This window comes from Polyodon spathula, chromosome 25 (assembly GCF_017654505.1).
Source record: "Polyodon spathula isolate WHYD16114869_AA chromosome 25, ASM1765450v1, whole genome shotgun sequence".
Classification (NCBI taxonomy): Eukaryota; Metazoa; Chordata; class Actinopteri; order Acipenseriformes; family Polyodontidae; genus Polyodon; species Polyodon spathula.
In genome coordinates this window covers 14,717,136-14,732,160 of record NC_054558.1, presented here as the reverse complement: position 1 = coordinate 14,732,160, position 15,025 = coordinate 14,717,136, and the positions used below count along the sequence as shown (strand labels likewise).

The 15,025-nt window shown below is 45.5% G+C and overlaps 1 pseudogene; it reads left to right on the top strand.

Annotated features, from left to right (window-relative positions):
- Positions 1-6,576: 6,576 nt before the first annotated feature.
- LOC121300064 lies at positions 6,577-11,171 on the top strand (annotated as a pseudogene).
- The last annotated feature ends 3,854 nt before the right edge of the window (positions 11,172-15,025 follow it).

Here is a 15,025-nt window from a genome sequence, read left to right as displayed (position 1 = left end):
TCCCGTGACTGCAAGACTCCACCAGCACACCACAAAAATGTGTTTTTAATCAAGTTAATTAACTTTTCCTAATGGATACCAAACACCACTTCACTTGACTTGAAAATAACTTTACATTAACCAATAATATTTATGAGGGCAGTAATATGGTTTTTATATTAAATTTGCTTGCCATTAATAGTCATATCGGCTAAACGTATTCTTCACTTAAAGCATTTAAACAAAATCTTTGAAAACTATGAAAAAATTCCAATAAGAAAAAAAAAAGCTTTCTTTGTATTGATAGTCCACCTGTAATAAACTGACTTGTTTTGTTCTGCCTCTTCAGTAATATGGGATTGTTGCAGCTGAAGTAGTTTTAACTGTTTTAATTGTTTAGATAAATTAGATCAATGTGTGACTAACATTTTCTTTACATTAAATATGTTGCTTAATTGTAGGCACTAGGGTTTTTTTTTTTTTTTTTTTTTTTAAACATCACTTAGTCTTAGTCCCTTGTCCCTCTGGATTGCAACCACTGTAGAATGTAGAAACATACTTTAGCGATCTCTGTTAACACAGGCAGGTGCATATGGCAATTTCAGAAAGCAAATACAGTAATTTTCTTTTTTTTTAATTAAACATTTTAATTTTGTGCAATTCAGATAACTCTGATTTTAAATTTAACATTATTTGTTAGCAGTATATTATGGTTAGAGGTTGTACCATTTGAAAAATAAACCATTTTTATACCTTCACAATATGAACCGACTGCCTCAGGCTTATTATTTCAAGCAGAGTTCCCTTTCAATGGAATGACAACCATCACCGAATGGGAAGAGCATCTCTGATCATCAATCACTGATCATATATAAAAAAGCTGCCCTATCAGGACCCACCTGTGAGGTGGAAGTCCCTCCCACCTGCTGCTGAAGAGGGATGTCCTCACAGTAACATATCGCCATTTTCTCTCTCACTTCACTGAGACAGGTCACAGATTGCTTCGTGCTTTCTTGTTCGAATTTGGCCGAATTGTTGGTTTATACGTTCAATTTTCTTGACATCCATGGTAAAATCACGCTTTTGAGCATTATTAAGAGTGCTCTTGCCTGATTCTCCCATCAGTTTACTGACTAGAGCTAGTTTCGACCCCTCTTGTGAGATTGGTGAGCGGCCATTATTCTTTTCTACTACACAAGATCTTGTGTAGTTTCAGATACCGTGTTGGTAGCTGTTCTGGTGCTGTAAGGAGACCCCGCGGGCTCGCGGTGTCGTCCTCTACACCGATTTAATCGGCCACAGCGACCGAAAAAAAAAAAAAACTCAGGCCTAGCGCCCCTCTCAAGCCTCGGGCTCACATGGTGTGGCTGCGCTTGCCCTCGATGATCACGGCGACTGAATTGGCTGCATAGCCCGACATCGACCGCGGTTCTCCCGCTGACCTCAGGCTTGGAACAGCGCCTACCCAGCCCCGATTGACTCGACACCGATGTAACCATCTTCGGCGTCACCTACAGCCTGGCGCCGACCACGGCCACCATCGGCACCAACCTCGGCACCAACAATGCTTTCCTCGGTGCCGATCCCGGCACCGATTGACTTGGCACCGGTGAACAGCTTCAGAGTGCTACCCATCGGCACCGACCTCATCACCGATTGACTCAGCACCAACTGACTCGGCACCGAACACTCAGCACCGACAGCGCTCTCCTCGGCGTTGATCCCAGCACCGGTGAACTTCTTCGGAGCCGTCTACAGCCCGGCACCGACCTCGGCATCGATTGACTCAGCGCTTTCCTCGACGCCAATCCCGGCACCGACTGATTCGGCACCAGTGAACAGCTTCAGAGCCGTCTACAGCCCGGCACGGACCGCGCTACCCATCGGCACTAAGCACAGCAGCCACGCCCACGAGGCCATGTCTGTGCAGTCAACTGAGTCCTCCGCTGGTTTCCACCAGTGCGACCAGCGCGCGGCGAAGCTGCCCAAACAGGATGACCACCAGTCCTGCTCCAGATGCTTAGAGCCAGACCATGCGGCCAAAGCACTGGTGGGTGAGTTGGACTGCTCTCCATGCAGAAAGTTCTCCAAGAGAACTAAGTGCAGGAGAGCAGCTCTCTCCCCAGCAGAATCTCTCTCCCTGAGCCATGGGAGAATGAGATCAGTGGTCCAAGGTCCTCCGCAGAGGTCCTCTAGGACCCCCCCCCCCCCCCAATCCCCGCTACAGTGACCAGAGAGCTCTCCCACACACCTGCGTCACCCCTTCTACACCACCGGTACAGAGGCTCAGGCACCTCTCAGGGGAGGCGGGATGGTCACCACCTAGGCAGTACCGCTCGAGGGGGCACTCACCAGGGGACAGGTGGTCACCACGCAGGTACAGCTCTCCTTCCCCGTGCAGGCACAGACGTTCACCATCACAGTTGTTCAGCTGAGCGGCACTTCCAGGAGTTGGCGGTGACTGTGAGGGCTCAGCAGACTGTGCTGGAGATCCTACTGAAGTCGCAGGGCAGACTGCCCCCTACCACCGGGCAGCCCCAACTTCCACAGTCTCGTTCCCCATCCCCACTACCTAGACCTCCTAGCCCAGACGAGTTGTCCTTCGAGGCATCAAGGTAAGACGTCTCGGACCCAGCCACTTCCATCGGGCAGGTCACAGAGAGGGGCTCCTTACCGCCCCTGCCGCATGTGTCGCAGAGGGAAGAGTTCCGGACACTAATGCAGCTGCAGCCACGAACGTTCCCTGGCTGGCAGAACAGGAGGGAAAGGGGAACCGCTTCCTCCAGCAAAAAGGGCACCCACAGCAAGCCCTCCCTTTATGCCAGGACTTCCTGGAATTGGTGTGCTCCTCCTGCAGCAACCCAGCTTCTGCACCCTCAGCCTCCAGAACAGCAGAGTCTCTGTTGCACATTGCAGTTGCCCAAGAAGCGGGCCTAGGCCCATTCCCCACTATCGGGGACACGGTCACGGTATTGGTGCAAGGTTCCACCTTCACCAAGGGGGATAAGGATAACGGATGCTATGCTGAAGAAGGCGTACGCATCGGCAGCGCTGTCAGTCAAAGCAGCGAACACCATGGCTATACTGGTGCTCTATCAAACCCAGTTAACAGAGAGGCTGCAGGAAAGATTCACAGAGGCAGACATAGGGGAGCTCCAGATGGTAGCAAGGATGATGGTGGCTGCTTGCCTGCATTTGTGGCTGACGCAAGCCAAGGGACGACGGTTTCAGACCAATTCTGGACCTCAGGGTCCTCAACTTGTTCCTCAAACAGAGGAAGTTCAATATGTTGACAGCACAGCATATCCACCAGTCCGTCCAGCCGGGCGACTGGTTCACATAGATCGACCAGCAAGACGCCTACTTCCATGTTCCGATCCGTCCCGCGCACAGAAAATATCTGCGCTTCGCCTTTCAAGGCAATGCGTACAAATTCTGCGTGCTGCCATTTGGCCTCTCACTGGTGGCCTGCACATTTTCAAAGTGCATGGATGCAGCACTGGCTCCATTCAGGCTGCGGGGTATTCGGATCCTGAACTATCTGGACGATTGGCTAGTTTGCGCACATTCCAAAGTGCGCGCAGAGGCACACACAAAACAGGTCATAGATCATGTGAAGAGCTTAAGGCTCTCTATACATCAACAGAAGAGCAACTTCTTACCTTCTCAGTCCACAGTGTTCCTGGGGATCAAAGTGAACTCTAAGCATGCTTGCCTCACTGTCAGAAGACAGGATTCGGTCGTTGGAGGCCACACTCTCCCTATTCAGAGAGGATGCACTCCTACAGGTCAAAATATGTCAAAGGTTGTTGGGGCTGATGGCAGCCACCTCGAGAATCCTTCCACTAGGGCTGCTGAGAATGTGCCCACTTCAAACCTAGGTAAATACGTTCAATGTGCACCCGGTCCAAGATTGGTACCGGCTGGTTCGAGTGTCTAGACAATGCCGGAAGACACTGGAGTGGTGGCTCCATCCTGGCAATCTGCGCCTCGGATCTCCCCTCGGATCCTCTCACAGAAGGGAAGTGGTCACTACAGACGCCTCCAGCCTGGGCTGGAATGGGAGAGGAATAAGAGGTCAGTGGAAGGGTCATTGGCAGCAAGCGCACATAAATGACCAAGAGCTGCAAGCAGTGAACCTGGCGTTATCTGATTTTCACCAGCAATTACCGCACAAACATGTGCTGGTCAGGATGGACAATACCACAGTGGTAGCCTACATAAACCACCAAGGCGGCCTGCGATCGCTGGGCCTTCACCACGCAGCGCACAGACTCCTGTCATGGATGCACAGAAACTTGTGTTCCTTCAGGGCAGTTCACCTCCCCGTTGTGGACAACATGGCGGCAGACCTCCTGTCCAGAAGAACTCCAGACAGCTTGGAATGGAGACTGCACACCCAAGTGGTTCAACAGATTTGGGAGAGGTTCCGTACTGCACGGGTCGACTTCTTTGCCACAGCCGAGTCCACTCGTTGCCCCCTATGGTTCTCCATGGAGAGAGACGGGGCCCCCAGGGAGTAGACGGGCTAGCTCACCCCTGGCCACAGGGGCTTTTGCATGTGTTCCCTGCGCTACCATTAATACTCCTGACACTAGAGAGGAATAGGGTGGAGAGAGCACAGGTTCTGCTGGTTGCACCCAGATGGCCGAGACACCCCTGGTTTGCTCTCCTCTCCGATATGTTGTCGGGTCAACCGTGGCAGCTCCCGCTGCGCAAGGACCTCCTGAGCCAAGCGGAGGGACTACTATGGCACCCGAACCCAGCCCAGCTCCAACTCTGGGTATAGCTGTTGAACGGAGCCGTCTATTCAGACGAGGTTTGCCAGATGCAGTTGTAGAAACATTAGAGTCTGCTAGGGCGCCGAGCACTAGAGCCCAGTACTCATACAAGTGGAAAGATTTTCAAGACTGTTGCGTTGCCGAATGTCACGATCTTGTGACTTGCCCTATTGAGACGATATTAACCTTCTTATAACATCTGTTTGACGCAGGAGAACTCAGCGTCCACTTTGAAGGTATACCTGTCAGTGTGCCACAACAAAATTGACTCGGTGTCCCCTGTGGCACATTTCCTGGCAGTGGAATTTCTTAAAGGGGCTCGGAGGCTTCGTCCTCCCATGAAAAGTATGGGGTCCCCCATTCGAGCCCATGGTGTCAGCAGAACTGCGCCCTGTTTCCTTGAAGGTGGTGTTTTTATTAGCCATTACCTCTGCCAGATGAGTAAGTGAGCTTCAGAGGCTGTCCATCGATGACATGTGTATGGTTTTCACTGGAAATGACTCGCGGGTAACACTAAGAACAGATCCAGCCTTTCTGCCAAAGGTGGTATCTTCATTCCATATTAACCAACCAGTGGTTTTGGAAACTTTCAGACCTCCCCCGCACGAGTCAGAGGAGGACCGTAGACAGCACATGCTCTGGCCAGTTCGGGCTCTGAGTTGTAACCTGCATAGGACGGCGTCCTGGAGACAATCAGCTGTTTGTCTGCTATGGGTCCCGTTCTAGAGGTCAGGCCCTATCAAAGCAACGTCTAGCGCACTGGGTGGCAGATGCGATACGCTTGGCGTATGAACAGACGGACTCCCCCTTGCCGGGGGACATTACAGCCCATTCTACCAGGGGCCAAGCAACTTCGTGGGCTTTCCTTCATGGCGTCTCCTTAGATGAGCTATGCAATGCTGCTACGTGGACAGGTAGTCAGGCATTTGCGTGTTTCAACCGCCTTGATGTGGCAAACTGAGCGAGACCCTCTCTGGGCTCTAGGGTGTTGCAGACGGCATGCCCTTAGGCGTCATGTGGGCACTGTTGCTATCGCCGTGAGGCTGTACTGTCGGTAATCTGGAGCCACGACAGCTTTGGTATAGCTTCCCATTCGGTAACGGTTGTCATTCCATTGAAAGGCAACATTAGGTTATTAACATAACCCTTGTTCCCTGAAGGAGAATGACAACCATTACCCTTCAAGGTTGTGTCCCCAGCTGAACTCTGATTTCGAAAGAAAATGGCAATATGTTACTGTGAGGACGTCCCTCTTCAGCAGGAGATGGGAGGGACTACCTCCTCACAGCAGGGTCCTGATAGGGCAGCTTTTTTATATATGCTCAGTGATTGACGGTCACAGAGGGCTCTTTCCCATTCGGTAATAGTTATCATTCTCTTTCAGGGAACCGTTATTTATAAATGAGTAAAGAACAGCCTGATAAATTTTACGCGTTACAAAAACAACATTAAATGCCAAAAGGGCCATACGGTTTTTTGACCTGTATCATAAGGAGCCAATGGGGAGCAAAGCATATTTTGTAGATGTACTCTGTCACTCTAATGAGCCAATCAAGTTATTTCTTATTTTGTAGGTAGGGAAGGTGACGAACGTTAGGTTATTACCATAACCCTGGTTTTCATTGGTCACTTTCACAACGCGTTGGCAAAATCAGTTACGCGTTGTGTCAATGCGTTTCTGGCACAGGTGGTTTGCCATAGGCGCATCACACAATAGTTGCGCTGTATAACTAAGTTAAATTTGAACTCACGCGTAGCCGGTGCAACGAAACCTGGAGTGTTAGCAAGGCAACAAGGTCTGTCCATTTTTTTAATTGATGTTAACTGTTGAGTATTTTTTCTCTGAAATGTGCGTGATATACGCAGGCTCGTCACACCTGTATCAGTGGGCCACTCAGTGTTAATTACCAAATGACTCTAATTAATGTCACTAGAAAAGCACCTGGACGGTAGTGTTTGGTAGGTAACTGTTGGTTTGGAAGATGGTGTCGTTGTGGAAATGTGTGGTTCTTGCGCTTTGCTGTGTACCGTTTGCTGCACCGCAGGAAGGTAATGTGGGCTACTCGGGGGGTTAGTGTGTTTTGTGCCTTATGTTTTGGTAGCACTGACTGTATCGGTGCATGATGTTGGTGTGTTAACAGACTCGTTTTACTGATATCCAGACAGTGATGTCCTCTTGTGCAACACTTAGTAGAGCGTACTTGGTAATTTTTTAAAGGTAATTCGTAGTTACAAAATTAATTCTTGAATTCCGTAATACCTAAAATAAAGGAGTTGCGTGTTCCGCTTTATTCTGAACCCGTTTCCCCTGTAGCTGTGAGTACAGCCTGCGGCGTGGACTCGGTGGCTGTGAGGGTGTTGTTGGATTATTTTCGGCCGGCGTTGCCTCTGGACCCGAGTGGCCTCCTGCTGGGAACCTGCCCTCCATCCAGCAGCAGCGCCGGTAATAACATGGTGGTGTTCCAGTACGGCCTGCTGGACTGCCGCTTTATGCGCATGGTAAGTGGCTTCTAACGGCTTGCGTGTTGGGGTCACGTAAGCGTTCGAGCTCAAATTGCACTGCACCGTATTGATTTGTGCATGCTTGTATAAATATACCCATTGTACTAGGATGACTTCCTGCAGCTTTTTCTGCAATATTGGTAATAGTTGTTTAAAAATGTTTGATGCGCTACATGACTAAGCAATACAAAGGTTGTATTGACAGCTGTAAAGGAAATTACTATTTGCACTTTTGGACAAACTAAATGCATTGCCTTGGCTTTATGCTGTTGACATGCAGTGTGTGCCGTGACCCCAGTCTTGTAAAGGCTAACTGATGGAGCTGTGCCTTACTCTTGAACTGCATATCAAGTGTTTTAAATCTGTTTTCAGCACTGACATTTATCCATGCCTTGCCCAGGTTACTGCCAACGTTACCAGTTACATGAATGTGCTGACCTACAAGCCCACCCAGGGTGGCTTCTACCAGACTCCCTTCAATCAGGCTATTGTGTGCACCTATACCAGGTGAGTGTTGGTCTTGGCTTAAACATGCTGTAAGGAGGTGTTCCAAGCCTCTGGGCTGTTCATTCAAGCATCATCATGCATCCTGTCTGACACTTGACTTAACAGTATCTAATTTGTGGAGTTTTTCATTTGAGAACTAAATTTTCCAAGTAATACTTTGTCAGTTTATGTACTTTACTGTGGAGTTTTTTTTAATGGTCACTATTTTAAACCCAGTTTATGGCACTGAATACAGTAGCCTTGGCAAAAGTAGTCATTTACTGTGTTAGGGTTGCTGAACCAATTAACTTCTTGCAAAGGCAGCAGGAGTAAGTTTCCATTAACTATTGCCAACAAATTTTCTCCAGTTCAGTGTCTCCTGCTGAATGCTAACTGTCCTGATGTGTTGCTGCTCTAACCAAAGCTTTCTACCTGTGTTGTCTTCAGACCTGCTGGCTGGACTCCTCCAATGTATAACCCTGCACTTGGGGATGCCTCTGGGTTTGGGAAGCTGGAGTTTACCATGGGGATTATGAATGGTGAGTTTGCTGTCCTGCAGTGTACACTTGATCTATTGGCTTAGGTGTCCAGTGCAACCCTAACCTGGCAGGGGGAGCAGCCTGTGGTGTTTGGGTCACTTCCTCCAGTCAAGTAGAGAATGTTTTGGCTAATTCCTCTGGTGCTGCTCTGTCCTGGCTAACGAGATGACTTGGGTGGGTTGCTGTTCTCATGCTCCCCTCCTTCATCTCCAGATGACTTCTCAGCCCCACGCACCTCCAGTCTATTCTTCCTGGGGTCCCCCATCTTCATTGCAGCTGCAGTGAAGCAGCAATTCCACATGCCGCTGATGGTCTACATGGAAGCGTGTGTTGCTGCAAGCACTCCAGAGCTGAGCCCTTCAAGCCAGACCTACCCGCTCATCACCAACCATGGGTAGATATTAGCTGCAAGCTGTAAAGACACTATTTTAAACCGGAATGTTTAGCACTTGGGAGCACAGTAGTCCTGCTTGGGTTTAAGGGGTGTTGAATGGTCAGCTTTGTGAACATGGCAAAAGCTCAGTTGAACTAATGCCTTTGCTGTGAAGGCATAGTGTAGGTAAGTGGACTGGTTTGTATGTAGCTTTGTAATTGGTTCACAAACTCTAATCTTCATTTTAGGGAGAATGAACACCATGATTAGTGTTAACCGGGGTCTATGAAACCAGTTGCTTGAAGTTCAAATGTTTCACTTGTGCAAACGACTGGGGTTGGACTAATCTGTACAGCAAGTTTCACTGGAACATGAAGCTCTTGCTCACTACCTTCCGGTGGCTGTCTGATTTCTCTAGTCCTGGTGAGCCACTCCTGCTCAGTGCATGGTTTCTCCCTGCAGATGCTTTGTAGATGGACAGACTGGTAACTCCAGGTTTCTGCCAAGAGTCCAGACCTCTGAGATCCGTCTGGTTGTCCAGGCCTTCAAGTTTACACAATGGAATACAGATGTGAGTATCTGGGTTAAGGTGGATTCTGTTGGAGGGTACAGGTCTGCTAGTTACCAAGATTTTATACTTGGTGTTTTTGTGGTGCATATCTGATGCTGTGCTCGTAGCGTGTGTAATGCTCTTGCAAGTACACTCCGGAGCTGCTAAGATGGTGGCAGTTCTAGGGCAATTTTGTCTCCTGACTTCATTCTTTAATGTTTCTTTTCTAGGTCTACATCCATTGCCGGTTACTGGCCTGGGACCCTGCCCAGCTCAGTGACCCCACTAAGAAAGCCTGTTCATTCAACCAGAGAACCAGGAGGTAAGGACTGGACCCTGCTGAGGCTGCTCTCTGTACAAGGGGAGTGCATGGCTGTGAGGTCCAGTGACCCAGGACTAGTTTCTTAATCTGCACAATCAGTTCTGTGCCTCCTTAGTTGTGTGGAGACTTATTGTAATGTTTTCATGGCTGTTGGCAACTGAGGGGGCAATGAGGTGTGTGCCTGCCCCTGTAGCAGGGTTTCCCAATCCTGGGGGACACCTGCATCTGGTTCAATTACTTAATTGAATTCATAATTGGGCTTTAATTCTGCTTCTAAACACCAGGAGAATTTCCAGATAAGTTTAGGGGTTACTTGATTCTCAACTAAAATGAGACCAATTAAATGTAATTAGTTCAATTAGAGTAATTAATGTGTCTGAATTGGCAGACAGGGGTCACTCAGGACCAGGGTTGTTGGTGGAAACCCTGCCTTGAGGAACCACTTGTGCACCCTAAACAAACCCGAGTATATTGTGGCACCTGTGCATACTGTTCACTCCTGCATTTTTACCTTCCTGTACTGGGTGTACAAATAAGGAAACTTGTAATGCTCTATCAAGTGGAATTGTTGCAGTGTCTTGCTCTTGTGTTCCAGCTGGGAGCTCCTGGATAACCCTGGTCGGAGCTCTGTGTGCAGCTGCTGTACCTCCAACTGCAGTCTGAGGAAGAGGAGGGACACAGGTATTTAATTGTGCTTTTAGATTAGATGGAGGTAGTTGAGGGGTAACTTGCTGTGAAATGGTTTGCCTAAAACAGGGGCAGCCAAAGTATGCATCAAATGGGATGAGTTGTGCTGCACCCCTCTCCCAACTGGAGCAAGTGCTTTGTCTTGCTGATACTTTGCTTGGTGACCTATAGGCCACAATTGTCTCTTGGGTTGTTCTTAACCGGCACTCCTTCAGCCTGTTCTCGTGACTGGTACTGCATGAGGCCTTGCTGTAAAGCATCAGGGCCTGTTTCTAACCAAGCTCCCTTTCTCCTGAGCAGCTGAGGAGGGGCTGAGACACACTGCAGTGCTGGGACCCCTGAGGATCCTTCCTGAGGAGCTGTCTGCTGGAAGCCAGGAATTCTACCAGAGGAGCCCTGCTCTGTCACTGGAGGGTGAGTTCAGCCTGCAGTCTCTAATCCAGTGTACACTTGACTTGCATGGTGTTAGCCTTTTCACTTTTTTTTAAAAAACTGTACAGGTTCCCTTGCAGTCATGTTTCCTTCACCTGAATTGTATAACTTCTGTCAATTTACCCTAGGAAACTGATCACTTTAATGTTTTCTAGTAGTGGAACAAACCACTGCAGGTCCTAAAGTAACAGACCTTCATTGAAACTGCTCCTGGGCACTGTGCAGTGGTTGCATTGGCAGTCCTTTCTGTTCCTAACTCCTTCCTCCTGCTCTCTCCTCCCCCAGAGCCCCAGCAGGTTCTGGCCTGGCTGCCTATCCTGGCTGCTCCCCTGCTGCTTATGGCTCTCCTGGGATCTCTGGCTATTATGTGCATGTGGCATCGTCGTGGACTCTGCTCCACGTCCAGCAGTGAGCTTCTCATTCCTGCCCCCACTGAAATGCACACAGCAGTTGGCGCTGTTTCCAGCAGCACTACAGCACAGCAATTCTGATTTCTTGTATGTTGTAAAATAAAAATGACTACATAAAGAACCTCCTGGTCTGTCTGAATTCTGCCACAGAGTAAGATTTCTAAGCTGAGTGTATTTGGGGTTTTCAGGGCATCAAATCTTTCTGCTAGAATTAACTTGCCTTGCATACCAGGAGTGGTACAGGGCTTCTATCACTTGGTTTAGGAAATTACACTTAGCATTAATTGTAGTGAGAATTACTTCTAAAGCTGGGCTAAGTTTGGAGTATTCTGCATAGCCACTAACTGACTACTCCAGTACCCCTGGTTAGGGTGTGGTGTGTTTTTTTTTTTTTTTTTTTTTTGGGGGGGGGGGGGGGGGGGGTTAAACATTATCTAATGACATCTGAGAGGAACTTGGACTTCAAATAAAATGGTGCTCTTCAGCAGTGATCCCTTGGCAGTCTGCAGAGGACTTCTTGAACACTACCTTCCAATTTGGTTCTGTCTAGGTAGAAATGTTGCTGTACCTGGTTCAAACTGCTGCATGGTGCAACTTCCAACTCCACTTTTTGCTAGTTAATGTTGCACAGACCTTTTATACATTCCTACTATGTTGACCCCTTGTATGCAATGTATCTTTCTGCTCCTCCTCTTTAATCTTGTAACTGAATGGATGCATGTAACTAAGCTATCAATAGGAGCTTCTGGGCTGTACAGGCAAATATTTGCAGGGGCTTTAATTAGGACTGTAAAATCAACACTAAGCAAAATTTAACTAGTCTATCCAATATAGTAAAACTGTCCAAGAGAAATTCCAAATGGATATTTTCTGTTTGTGGACAAAAACAAACTTCAGGGTGAAAGAAATAATTGCAGAAACAAATATTCTAGGAACAAGGGTTCTGTGTGACAACCCCAATCATTGCTTAAAGCTCAAACTCGTGTCACGGAACATCTGGCTGCAAGACTTCTGACTTTACCAAGCAAAGGGGTTCGTGCAATTCAATTGAACCTAGAGCTGTGCATTTATTCAGCTTGAATAAATGCTCCTTGGTGATCAAACTCCACATTCCCTGTTTATTGCACCAATTTACCCAGGTTTTGTTTCCGATTTCCACCTAGGTGGGAAGGCAATAAAATTTGAGAAATCCTGCATTTATATTTGAAAATGAACAGGGTTGATCTGAGTTTCAGTTTCTCATTCTTTGAGAATCCCAGAATTTGAGCAGATCCCTACATGGATCGATCACTATGGATTAAAATTAGGTCAGTGTCATAGTATTACATTGGTTTCCAAGCCTCTTAAAACTGCCAAGATGCTGTAAGTTTCAACCTCTTCAAGTTGACAGATTTTTGCTTCCAGTTATTTTCAATAGTGTTGGCTCAAATGAGTCCAGAGTGGACATGGATTCTTTGAACAAGTTCAGTATGTTCAGCTTCATCAAATGTAACCGGTATTAGAATTGAACAGAATAGAACAATGTTGTTTATATATTCAGTGGGAAAATTGCACAAGTGGGCCTACAGTACACAGGATGTGATACCAAAGAAAGAAAATAAGCATGTGGCAATAGATAACTTGATTTCAACAAATACACCCTATTGAAGTTCTACTAAAGGGAAACCGCTTCCATAGTCAAAAATCCCCACCTGCCACATCCTAGACATTTTACTTGAATTTCAGATTTTTTTTAAACAATAATTCAGTTTTGTACTTTAAATGTCAGACCTAATATTTTTATTTTAGAGGAGCAATAACAATATGTTTAACTGAACACATTTATAAATATGGATACAATAATTATACAATATAAAGATTTAGACAGTATATCCAGATTATGAATAAACAGCTGTTCTGAATATTAAAATGCGCATGCTATTCATATTAACCACATATTGTCTTTTATTATTATTATTTCTCATATAGGTCACGCCCACAAGATAGTGTAGGGTGTTCCTCATGCATTTTCTTTTTTATAATATGAACGTTATTAGACAAGACCGACAATTACACACAATAAATACCACTGGTGTATATGTTACACTCAGTCAGGATTCGCACAATCACCGAGAATAAAAAAATAACCATTTCGCGATTTGAGAATTTACAAATTATCCGAGAACGAAATGAACGGTTAATTCGGTCTTTAAGCAAATTATGTTGCTGAAATTGCGAAATGGAAAATACCAAAAAAACGAAGAACAAAACACAAAAGAAGAGACAGCTTATTCTCTCGGTGAGTAAAGCGATATAATCAAATTGTGACACGGGCTTTGAGCAAATGCGCAGTTCAGCTACAGATTTTGAAGACGCTGCTCAATCTGTGAATACAAACTTTTCAATAAAACTGTATTTTTATTTGTATTGAATGAACAGGGAATCCGTAAATTACATTTGTGAGAGACACGTCATTGATTTATTATTTATGTATTTATTATGTACGCAGGAAGTTAACCCAGGCAATTTAGGAGGATAGTGACCACAAACACTCAACTTCAAGCGAATTTGAAAAAACGTTCGTAATGTTCTCGCACTGTTATTTAGAAATTACAGGGTTTGAGGAAACAACTAACACTATTAAAATGGGATTGTTTTATTGATATTATATGACTATTGTATACACAGTATTTAAACTGCAAAATCAAATGTCAATACACGTTTGTCTAATCACAGTTTTTAAGAGAAAGAAATAAAAGTACGCTTATTAAACGTTTAATAGTCTCATAAATTAAACAAAGCGGTGAACTAACACTTTATAGAAAACAAGGAATGGAGACCCGATCAGCACAGAAAATGCCGCACCTGTGGAATAAGACAGAGACTGCTTGACAACAAGAAACCCTTCTTCAATGTTTTTTATTTTAGATGATGACAACTTTGGTAAATGAACATTTTCAAAAGAAACCTTATTGAGAGCACTGCGCTACTGAGCCTCGTTTTAAATGTTTTAATTGTTTAGATAATAACAGTCAGGTCAAATTAAAGTAGTTCAGTCAAATTAGATACCACGAGAAACCATAATGAGAACTCATTAAAAAATAATAATAAAATAAAAAAAAAACACAATTTAGATTCAGAAACATCAAATCACTGTATTTTTATTTGTTTTTGCAAGACTTGCTGCTGTATCGTTTAGAATTGAGCTGCACGCCCTAGCGCACAGAAGCACTTCGTTTGACAAAACTTATTGCACTTGCAAGAAATGAAGCCTTGAATCCTCAAGATCTGTTCTTGAACTGTGCACTTCCTCAAAGCATATTCACCAATGTCATTAGATCGCTTTATTCAAAGAGCGAAGAAGCTGTCACTTATTTTCTGTTTCTATCTTTGCTTGTTCCATTTCGCAATTTGGCCAAAATAAGTTACCCAAAGACCGAAATAGCCTTGCATTTCGTTCTTAGATAATAAATGCTCAAATCGCGAAATGTTATTTTTGTCGGCGACTGGCCGAATCGTGACTGTAACATATTCATACATAAGCAGCTATGAGAAAGTAACACATTCACGTTTTCTTTACATTAAATATGTTGCTTAATTGTAGGCACTGAATTATTTTTTTAACATCACTTAGTCTTAGTCCCTTGTCCCTCGGGATTGCAACCACTGTAGAATGTAGAAACATACTTTAGCGATCTCGGTTAACGCAGGCAGGTGCATATGGCAGTTTCAGAAAGCAAATACAGTAATTTTCTTTTTTTTTTTAATTAAACGTTTTAATTTTGTACAATTCAGATAACTCTGTGATTTTAAATTAAAAATTACTTGTTAGCAGTATATTATGGTTAGAGGTTGTACCATTTGAAAAATAAACCGTTTTTATACCTTCACAATATGAACCGGACTGCCTCAGGCTTATTTTCTCAAGCAGAGTTCATCACCTTCTCTACCTACAAAATAAGAAATAACTTGATTGGCTTAGAGT